Genomic DNA, 12,263 nt, shown 5'->3' with positions numbered 1-12,263 from the left:
GCCCAGATAATGATCCACAGGAGACCTACTTCTATCTTTGATACTCGTATCTATCTAGCTAGTGCCACTAGCGTATAGACGGTACGGTATATATTACATTACGGTAAAGTACTCTGATGCAATATGATCACGGCGAGCTATTAACTAGCAGTCGACGAAGCCAAATTGCTGCAATTCGGAAAAGGCCCCCAATATTTTGAATTATACTATGCGTCCAAGAGTCAGATGTGGATCCAAGGTTTTTTTTCTCCAAAAGAGGGTATATATTTGCTGCAGTGACTCCCAAAAGGGGAGGGGCACACTTTTGTATTAACGGCATAGAGTACATTAAAAATATTGATTATGGCTTTCGAGGGGGGGGGGGGGGCACGGGCCGGATGTGCCCCCCCCCCCCTGGATCCACCACTGAGTCAGATACCACCCTTGAGCGATGTGATTTCTTCCTGAACGTAAAATTGAAATAAGCCCAAAAAGTACAGTAAAATGGTAAGAGATTAAACAACATCATAAGACTTCATTTCCCGTCTATGGGACATTTGTACACTTTTTCCGAACATACTAAATTTATCTATGAATTTATGAATAATTGCACTGCAGTTATGATCATTCGTAACGTCGTCTGCTAAGGAAAGATTGATATATCCCCGTTTTCATGTTTTTTACAATTATTTTTTTTCTTTCGTATTACAGATGCTAGGAGGTGATTTCATTATTTTTTGAAATAGTAATTTAAAACTTAATTATTGATGATTATTACCTGCCATTTTCTATAGAGTTTAACTTATACGGCCATAATTGGGATTCTCTCTCAAGGACTTCTTTAATATTTTACACCTCAAATGAAGCAGTTTTACAGAGTAGGCATATGAGCCTTGGTGGTAGCAATCATCATGCTTTATATGGAGAAGGGGTGGGTGTCCAAGGGGGAGGGGGTGAATTACAATAAATGAATAAAGGGGGGCTGCAGGACTAAGAGGTGATATCATTATTTTTCCTGGGTATTTTACTTTTACGAAAATAATTAAGTCGCTTTTTGGTAGTTCTTTCTTCCGGCCGTCCTTTTATTATTTATATACCTTTTCTCATTTTTGTTTACTCGAAAGATCACGATGCAGTCGTATTGAGTACCCCCTTTTAAATTTAGAATTATGCCCATATGAAATTGCCGGTATTCTACTCGTGGATCATAGAAAATATTTTTTATTGCTTGACATATGGTTTCACCTCGCGGTTCAGACATTAATAACATTACATTAGAATCATTTATCCATGATTATGGCGCGCACAGTGCACCGTTGCATGGGCGTATTAATATGTGCTGAGGATAATACACAAAATAATATTAAAAAAAATGAATAGAAATTGTATGTTGTCTAAATGAAAATATCACAGTTAAACAAATATGTTTTTACGTTTGAACTTATAATATGTTAATGCATTTATGGGAACTGAAATCATTTTTGTAAGTCATGAAAGTATAGGGCAGTTTGAGAAAACGAGAAATGAGAACCTCTGTAAGTTATTCCCATAAGGAGTAGTCTGGGCAACTCATATACAGTGGTGTATCTATGGGACAGGGGGGGGGGGGGTAAGTGCCCAGCTGGCACTATCACGGGAAGCACAAAAAAAGAACAAAAAATAAACAAACAAGCAAGTATAAATCAATATTTGATTATTTATATTTTTATTTATTTATACTTTTATTTATTTATTTATTTATTCATCTATCTTATACTGTAGAGTAGGCCTGTTTAATTTTTAAGGAAAAATGCTTTACAAAGGCGTCCTGTAATTATATAAACATCGGAAAATAGACCATAACATCATAAACTTCAAACAAAATTAATACCAACTTTATAAAAAAAAAATATCTACAACATGAAACAACAAAACATCGAAAGTTAGAGTATATACAGGGGTAGGAAATACTGTTAAATGATACTAAATTCATATGAATCATTGTGAAAAGCTTTACATAGCTTTTAAAATCTAAACAGAGATGTACTGTTTTGGATATTTACATGGAATCCATTACACAAACTGGTTCCAATATGGGAAAAAAGATTTTCTTTTAAATTCGGTCCTTGCCCGGGGAAGTTGGAGGGAACAATTAACAGAATAGCGGGTCCTATAATTTGGGGTTGGTTTACATACATATCATTATCACTGATTCAAGACAAGTCGGTATTGGATTGTTTAGTATTTTAAAAGCAAGAACACAATATTCATATTTAATGCGCTGCTCAGCTCATTGTCATTTCAATATAACAAACAAAAGAGATTAAAAAAAGAGTACACTAATATTTAGAGGGTTTTGCGACCTTCCGGTTTGAAAGGTAAATGCATCAAAATTAAGCTTTTATCGAGACATTACGAGGTAAAAGAATCCTAAGGCTCGATCGCTTTGCCTTTTCACATGTTTAGGCCTCGGAATGATGGTGGATGGAGCTATTGCAATTTTTATGCTTTTGAGTGGGGTATAATTCATGAACACTCTCCCCTTAAGGAAGAATTCAGATCAGCATGTCGTAAAATTGGTTTCTAGTAGAAGAAACACACAAAACCCCCCAAATTTATACAAATTTGACGAAAATTCATTTAACAATAATCGAGTTTTGAATATTCATTTATGTTTGTTTCGTGACGTCATAATGCGAGCAGTGATGTATGTCAGTGATATAACAAAATACAACTTTCCTATAGATAGTTGCAAATGGTTTTCACGTGCATGGAATGTATGACCAGACATGTGAGATTTATGATAATATTCATGCTTCTATGATGATATTTTAGACATGATGAACAATTAAATTGTGATTTATAAAACTCCATGACATGGGGCTGATGGGCAGATGATTATATTTGACGTCACAGAGTAAAAACTTTGAAAATTCATTCACAAAAAACTCCATGACTGATATAGGTCTACCCTATTTGTTGTTGTGTGTTTTCACTGGTTTGCTCGATTTCTTTGGATATACCCCTTTAATTCTATTTTTGGCTTCATTTTTTTCCAGATACTTTAATGAGAGAAAATTATTGGGAGACTGTGCTGCATGAGGTAGAAGGAAGTTCGTAGAGGAACTTGCCTAAGATGAAAATCAAGTTTTCTAGAACGAAAGTGGAGGCGATGAAGTGGGGGCAGGGTTGAACAAGTAAGGGGCCCTAATACCCCTCCAACTTTTAACAATTTTTAGGCTTATATGTAATTCATATTATTCAAAAATATAATACTTTTCCCTTTTCTGATTGATTCTATCGACCAATTTCCTGGGGAGGGGGGGGGTGGTGCTGCGTGTATTATTCTCCATAGGCAGCACCCCCTAGAATTTGGGAAGGTGTGAAAAACTGGAGAAATGTAACCAAAAATGGCCATCATTGTGTAGTGAAACTTTGTTTTGTTTCTGTTTTGTTTTTTTAATTTGCTTTTCAAATTTCTCGGGGCCAAATTTACCTCGATTTTGTCGGGAAAACCTATTTTTTTCAAACTTTCATCAGCACCCCCAGTAAAAAAAAAACGTTCCCATTTCGAGAGAAATGGGAGCGTAATTCTTCGACATTGAGTTCGATCACACACGTCAATGTCACTGACTTTTAAGATGTCGATCACCAAGACGCATATCCTGGACGTTGAATCTGTAGCGGAAGCCTTGATGTGAAGTACCTTTCCGCATGCCAGAGTTATTGGCCTATATTTAGGGTACCAGTAACCTTTCACCGAGTGAGGTATAGATTACCCGTGTGAGGAGTCACAAACTTCGCACGTTGATAGACCTATAGGGGCTGAATATACTATTATGGGGCACAGTGACGTAACTACGGTGGCAGGGGCCTGGGAACGATTTTGAAGAGGGGTGCTATAGTTTTGAAAGAAAAAAATGGGTAGTAAAAGAAAAAAGTTTTCAGCAGGCGAATTGAAAGTAATTTGGATCAAATTTCAAGATTTTAGCATACCAACATGATTTCCCGGGGATGATGCATGCCTATGGTGTATAACATATACACAGCACCCTCAGAAAAATCGTGGGGGTGCTTCACCCCAGCACCCCCGCTTCCCAGGGCCATGGGGGCACATGTCTTCCGTGCGCCCCTCCCCGTCGGTTGGCAAAAAAAAACAAGAGATAAGAGAGAAAAAGATGTGTGGGGAAACATTGTGAGAAAATGCATGAAAAAGAAAGATCATAACTAATTTTTAACAATTTGATTAAACATACTGTAAATCTTTCGCTGCATTCCTGAAAACAGGCACCTGTAACGCCCCAGCCTTAGCTTCGAGTATACCCCTTTAACTTTTCAGTTTATTCATCAACCCCATCCGCCTTTCGATGTTTTTTTTAGATAGTAAGTTTGTGCTTTTATTTGATAGTACCTGCAAAAATAAAAAGAGCTGATTGCTTCTGCTCATACAGAAAATGTGGAAAGAAGATAAAAGGAAATATTACCATGGCAGCTATTAAAGCAGGAAAATCATAAAACTAGCGAGAAACTTGATACCGTGTTGCTAAACAATTTACCCAATCTACCAACCAAGAATAGCAGTGTCGCACTGGAGTGGGGGAGGGGGGCTGCAGGAGCCAGGGGACGGCTCGAATGGTTTTTCAACTGATAATAATATTTTTTCATAAAGGGTAGAAGGGAATCCTATGAGATAAAGGAGGAAGAAAAACTTTTGGAAAAGGAGGACTAGGTTCCAGATTGCCCGTATTTTTTATTTTAAAAAAGGCAAGATACCTTTAGGTCATCCTTTTCCCACTAAATGCACGGCACCGCCCCACCAACCAACATGAACAACAGCAATGGTTAAGATGATTAGCTCCAATGATGGGGATATCCTAGTTTTATTTCAATATTAAAATGTGTATTTTTATTACAAGAATATAGCCACTTTTTCAGATTTATGCAGCACCCTGTTCGGCATTCTGGAATTGTTATTACCATATATATTACCTGCTATTCCAAACAGTATAGATGTCATTCTTATACAAGTACACCGAGGTTCCCTATTCTCTAATTGCGATGAAAAGAGCATGTTATATTTTGGAATGTACTCCCTTTTGTATTTCCAAATTATTATCCCTTTTCTATGACTTGTGATCAAAGTCCTTTTTTTATAAGAATATGTACTCCTTGTCATGAATACACCACAATTGCATGGTTTCAAACCATGCAATTGGTTTGTGATAAAATCCAATATTAAAACTTTGTAAATTTCCAACCTAAATGCAAAAAAAAATTAATGAGACGATACATATCTAAGAAGCAAATAAAGCAAAGAAAATGTTATCAATTTTCAAACCTTGTGAAAAGTTTTAATCACTATTTAAGAATTTCGCATTAGAAATCTCAGAATTAATATAAAATTTGCGAATTAACAATTACATGAAATTTTCATGTATACCATTTTCAATTTGGCGTTGTATTGATATAAAAGAATGATTCTCTTACATGTAATTTCAATTAAAATCACAATATTAGTTTCCCTTTTTATTGGCGTGTGGGGGGGGGGGTATATATCCAATTCGAAAAGTGCTGGTTCTGTCTTCATGTCTTTAAAAAATGAGCTGTCCCCCGGCCTTCGCTCTCTCGCAGATGAATGAATGAATATTCACCGGATATCGCGATCCTTTTTTAGTTTCTGGCCTTGTTCATATGGCTTGGATGAATTCTAACAATTCAGATGTAATAAAAAATATAATCTGTGTAATCATTCTTTCCAGGTGCAGATCGAGCGGGAGGGGGTTACGATGAACGAATGACCACTTTTTACCAACATTTTTTTAGAAAGAATTCTCCTTTTTGAATGTGATAATGGAAATGTTTCCCCTTAAAGCGATGATTGTTTTTTAACGCTTATTTGAATCTAAAAAGAGAGAAAGAAAGAAGAGACAAATTTTCCTATTAGATCCGACCTATGTTTTTTTTAAATAGGGAGTTTTCGCTCCTGGACGCACATCGGATTCAAGACATAGAAACAGTGTTGTATAATGCCCTTCATCGTGACAAAGCACAGCCAAAACGCCTTTGTCGAAAATAAAATTGGTGAATCAAAACGGCTGTTTCGTCCTGAACTCTGGAAAAACGACATATTAGCAAGCTTTCGTCAGCTCCGAACCTAGGACTTACTGCTGTTCCGACACCAATTTTCGACAAAGACCTTCCAGCTGTTCATTGTGATTTGACTTGTATTTTCAATTTATTTACAGGGTTTTTTATTCATTCTGCGTCGCGGTGCAAAACTTCCTACTATGAGTGAAAAGCCACAGCAGCACGGGGCAGCACAGTGGTGGATTCAGGGGGGGGGGGGGGTGGCGGCTACTGTCTAATGAAAAGAAGGAATATCTTTGCCTGCCATTTCTTTTTGCAGCCACTAAATACAACTCCCTAATAAACAATCGGTAGATCTATACTACAACCCGCACAAAAATAAAACAGTATTGCACGTCTGCATCGGCAATAATAAACAGAGTGTATATATATATATATATATGTATATAGTGCATAATAAAATGTATATTTGCGCTTCCAAAGGACTTGGAAATCATTACCCCGGTTTTAGCCCGTCACCCGTTTACAACACACAAGCATTTCAAGGAATTCATTCATGCCAGATATATCCATTTATACCTCTCACTTGGGTTAAGCGCAGCACAAAGTGGATCGATTTTTCGCTGAAGGAAACTACGTCAATTGTTGGGATTTGAACCCACGACCCTCTCAGAGAGTCAATATTACCTTTTTAAAATATACAAGTGATCGTGACTGGAGGCTCTTATCACAGCTGTCCGATTTTGATCTAATTTTCAGCTTTTTGTTTTTCACTGTTTTTTTCTTTATCTGTTCAAATTATTTTCTACCTGGATACCCCTTTAATCCATTCCAGACCGAGGGAAGAAATTTACGTCATAGTTTCACTTATACCCCCACACAAAAAATGTGCTGTAGCCGATAAATTCGAGTGTGCAATTCCAATAATAATGTAACAAGGAATTGTGACATATTCATTTTAGTGCATAAGAAATTGCATATGCTGATATCGCCGATCTCCGGACAGCGGAGGAACTGAAATGAGAGATAATTTTAATAGCATGGAGGTGGAAACTGGCACTAATTCGATTGTATCTTTTTATATATTTATTTATATTTTGAAAAAAAAATATTCAAACATATTTTTCATCATGCATTTTCGAAATGAACTTTTCCTCACTCCTGTTAACATGGTTGAATATCATTTGAACACTTATGCAGTGTCGCGATTTCACGAAGGATCATAATTATAATTATGGGGCATGTATATATTCTAAGGGGCTGAGTATCATCTGGATGACACATCAGTTTGAAAATTAATTTTGTGACAAATTTTTAGTGTATTTGTTCAGCTACATAGATATTTTGTCAAGAATCCCGATGAAATTCATGGAAACCTATAAAAATACAACTTTGAATATCATTTCGGTGAAAATTCAACAAGCAACAAACAGTCCATATCAAACCTATCATGACTATCAAACTATTTGAAAAGACAACTCCGTAGCACATGATTGTGACCCCGCCCCCGGCCTGCACTCTCGTTTATTGTTTACCAATCATTGAGTAATCAAGGAAACATCGAAATGTGCGCACAATATTCACTGGTTCTATCATTTTGGTTAATTCTAGATCGAAGATTGATGCCGGATTGATGCTAAGAACAGGTTGGAAAGTATAGCTTACCTTGATCTGTTTAAATCCAAATTGATCCCATGAACTGTTTTGATAATCACGATCAAAACACGAAAGAAACTGCGCGAAATGTGAAGTCTGTCTCTTCAACAAATTTATGCAATCGGATAAGCACGTTGTATATCGTTTGACTGTCGTCTGCTGTGCGAGCAGTCTCCGGCATGTACCAGCTTAATGCTCTAATCCGGTTAATTAATACAATTTTCAGCAGGAAATTCAGGATTAGTCGAAAAGGACCTGTTGCATGGATTCGTTCCAAGGCGTGCGATGATTAGGTTCTACAAAAATCTGGTGTATTTATCAAGCACAAGATCCAAAAATCCTCACAGTAGTCTAAAATAATCAGAGAGCTCTCGTCGACGTAGGTTTCTTGTAAATGAAATAATTCAGTTCTCTATTCTCTCCAGTGCATGCATGCAGTGCACATAAAATTTATGTTTATAACAAAAACTTGGAAGCAAGCAGATGCATTATGAGTCAACAATATATACAAATTCCCTATTGTATAGGATCGCTGTAAGCCCGTGAACACTGCCTACAGTAGCGGAATATACGGGATCGTTGAAATCGACATACGCCCATCACCAGTTTGGAGATCATTCAAGCGATAAAAAAGTCTTTGTGAATCGCAACCAGAAGAATACACAGAAAGTATTTTTGCAATGAAAGAAAATTCTTCTGTATTGACACTCCGAACGGACCTTTTCGGAGATTAGATTCAATTGGGATATAAGCCTACTTAGACATCGTTTTGACATTATGTAAATGAGGATTTTCACAGGAATACAATCGTTTATTTTGAAAGAAACATAATATTGACATAGGTGAATATTAAAAAAAAAAAAAAATCACATAGAAAAAAGAGGCAGATATAACATTATTTTGATGCACTGGTCTCTCTCTCTCTCTCTTTTTTTTTTTTGGGGGGGGGCAGGGCTGGAAATTCCGTCATCATTAAAAAATATCATCTTTCTTTCAATTGCATTTATACCTCACAGCACAATTATTCTGGTCTCCAGTTCATATAGGGGAGGGGGGGTGGGGGTCAGAGGGAAATGTAAAAAAATATATATATTATATAATTTGACTGAATGACACGAACGAATACTAATAGGGAGGTTTTTCAAGTTTAAATCTTGAAACATTGAAACGTATGCAATTAGACATCCCTTTCAAAATATAAAATATTTACACAACTTCATATACATACATTATTTACCAGAAGGCCTAATGTTCAAATGCAATTTAATTTCAGAAACCAATCGGTTAAAATAGCTGTTTATAACAGAACACATTAATAAGGTGTGTTTAACCACCCCCATCAGAAATCGTAGCATCATGATCACTACTTTCCCTCTGTTTTAATGATTTCTCATTATTCATGTTACTGTCAATTATTGTTGTAATGTGTTTCTCAAATAAACGCATCTTTTTATTGTTGAAATTTCATATCATAAAATGCAACAATGAAAAATACATGAAAAAATAACAAACAAACACGCAAATACACACACGCAAAGAACATTACATCGAGCATTGTATAATCATGGATTAAAGGGGTACTCCAGGCTGAAGCTGGAAATAATTATGTAGTTTGAACAGATAAAGAAAAATCAGACAAACAAAACCGGATAAGGAATAACAAAGTTACGTCATTTTAGAGATTTGCATTATTTTGGTAAAACAGTTCTTGGCATGTCTTCATGAATATTCGATGAGCAAACTGATGATGTCATATCCCCACCTGTTCTTTTGTATATTATTATATGACATTACGTTTTTTCAAATTTTGTCATTCAAGAATTGAAAATATTGGATCCATTCGATATCTGATTCAATGCATTAGCTATTCCTTTCAGCAACTTATTTCATTATACATGTTATAAGGGAGATAATTATGTCATACATACATGCCTGAAATGTGAAATAATTATGACATTAAAAAAAAGGAAGGTGGGGACATGTCAACATCAGCCCCCCTGATGAATATTCGTGATGCTGTGCATAATACCTATTTTCACAAAATATTGCTAAAAAATAACATTCAATAACTTCGTAATTTGTTATCAGACCCACAGCTGTCATGTGGATGTAATTACATTCAGCCCTTTAATATTCATATTCTATAATAAATAGTCATTATTTAGACACCCCACTCCCCCTTCTGTAAGTTAAATTCCGGATTCCGGAATGTAAACGATTTTCATAACAATAGTGTGTTAGACTTCAGATCTTAGATGTGTATTGTCAAAATTAAAGTCGGGTCTTAGTCAGAATCGTGTTTTATGAGATAAAACAAAAATAGTAACATAATTTTGTATGTTGCAGGATTATGAACTATGTGATCCACATGTCTGATTCGATGCGACCCTTAACCCTTTTTTGTGATGATTGTAAATATTTTACTCGACGAAAAACATTCAATTTATTCCTTTTGAAAATAGAGCAATGAAACGGAAGTACAGTGTTGTAAAGGGAGAAATGCTTCAAATAGGGTCTGCGTGCACAGACTAATCCGCAGCGCGATCTTGGGGGCTTATGCATATTCAGGTTTTTAATGAATATTCATGTTCGAGAATAGCCATCATTTTTGTCATTTTCTCCTTCTGTAACTGAAATTCGGAAGCAAGTGTGATAGGTTTTCACCAAAAAATGATATGGGATATCTTTTGATAGCCAATTCGTGTATTGTTACAATAAAAGTGGATCTTAATCACATTTCGTAAAGTATAAACTGAAACAGTAACCGTAATTTTTCTGAAATTAATTACGACTTCTATATATTGAAGTCTTGTCTCTCCAAACTGCGTGGTCCGGTGGTATTGGGTTTAACCCCTCTTAAGTAAATGAATTCACATTGTGACAGTATCATGTATTGATAAACTCGAACCCAGTACCGGCTTTCGACCACATTTTGAACAAATTTGTGAATATTATGTTTTCTTGGAAACTTAGATTAATCATGGACCTATGAAAAGATGGACGATTAACGCGAGCATTTATTTGACCCAATGATAGTCACCGTCACCTGGTTATGCGCATCTTAATGAGAACATACAGGTGTTGTAACAATAGCAATTACCATGACTACCAAGGGTATCTGATCACTCAAAGACGGAACAGTTTCCCGGTCTTGATTTTTGTTGGCTGATCCCCTGTTTCAGTATGTGCCTTTCAGTCAATATGCTTCATATATGGATCAGCAAACTTGAGAAGCAGACGATTTTTATGATATAAAATATGATATTATTCGATCCGCTAACTACCGCTCACACATAAGGACCTCAATAACATTGAAAGATACACGATCTACACATGTTATGTGCCACGTATATCTGGAATATTATGGAGAAACTTGGGAAAATTGAATTGTAAATGGTAAACAATCAATCACGATATTGCCTCTATATTAAAATATGCAGACATTTCCCCAAATAAAACACATGGAACTAATATTAACAAAGGTAAACAAAAACTGCACATCGATTATCCATTATTTCATTGATTTTCTATCAACTGCGCATATAATTTGTGAAATATAAATGTCCAATAACGAACTAATTCAGTCCCTTCTCACGGTGACGATCATAGGACCAAAGAAGACTAGTATGAAGAGAATGTTATTCAGATGACAATTACCGTCACCTGTTAGTGAATTCATTATCTAAGCGATGAATGTCCATCTCTTCATAGGTCCATGGATTAATACGGGGCATTAAAGTGTTTCAATGCGTTAATTGCTGGTGCATTGATGAGGGGGTGCTTGAATCGTAATTTTAATGAAACATTTTGCATTCTGAACCGTAGAAGTTGTGATGGATAATATACGTTTCAGCCTGAAAATTGTGGACCAACGTATACCCAATAGCACCCCCCGATCTCTCTCTCTTTTTCTCTTAACTTTAAAGGGGAATATTTTTAATGAACAATTACACATTTTGATTTATGAATTTTATATTACACAACATTATTATGGAGGCAGTTTCTCGTAAATGACATCACAAATATAAAAAAATTAAACTCTAATAATTATTTTAATCTTTGATGGACTTTTCTGAAAACTTCGCCAATATTTTTTTCTGGTAGTTTAAAAAAAACTTTCTTTCGGGTGAACCCAGGACTTTTAAAAAGAGAATCTACCAAAATGTACGATTTCTTGATTAAGATATAAAACGCGAGCAACTCTACCTAAAATACTAGAGATATTTATCAAACACAATATGGGGAGCATTTCACGAAACAAAGTATCATTCAGTGACTCATGTTATAAGCTATTGAAATCCTTGCATCTGATTGGCTCAGAATAGTTTATTGAAAATCAATCATGATCATTATTTAGCTTCATGAAACAGCATCGCGCCTGTCCGATCTTTAAATCGGCAGCTTTTACCCGTCGCCTTTCCTCTCCACTTTTGAAAATACGCCTTCCGGTCACCCACACACAATGGAGTAGCAAAGCGACGACGTCACACACAAATATAAATAAAATAAGCATGATGAAAAACATCCACAACCCAATTTATTGGGAATCGGTACATGGGGTC

This window comes from Lytechinus pictus, chromosome 16 (assembly GCF_037042905.1).
Source record: "Lytechinus pictus isolate F3 Inbred chromosome 16, Lp3.0, whole genome shotgun sequence".
Taxonomy (NCBI): domain Eukaryota; kingdom Metazoa; phylum Echinodermata; class Echinoidea; order Temnopleuroida; family Toxopneustidae; genus Lytechinus; species Lytechinus pictus.
The sequence above is the reverse complement of the archived record's forward strand: the minus strand, read 5'-3'. Positions refer to the sequence as shown.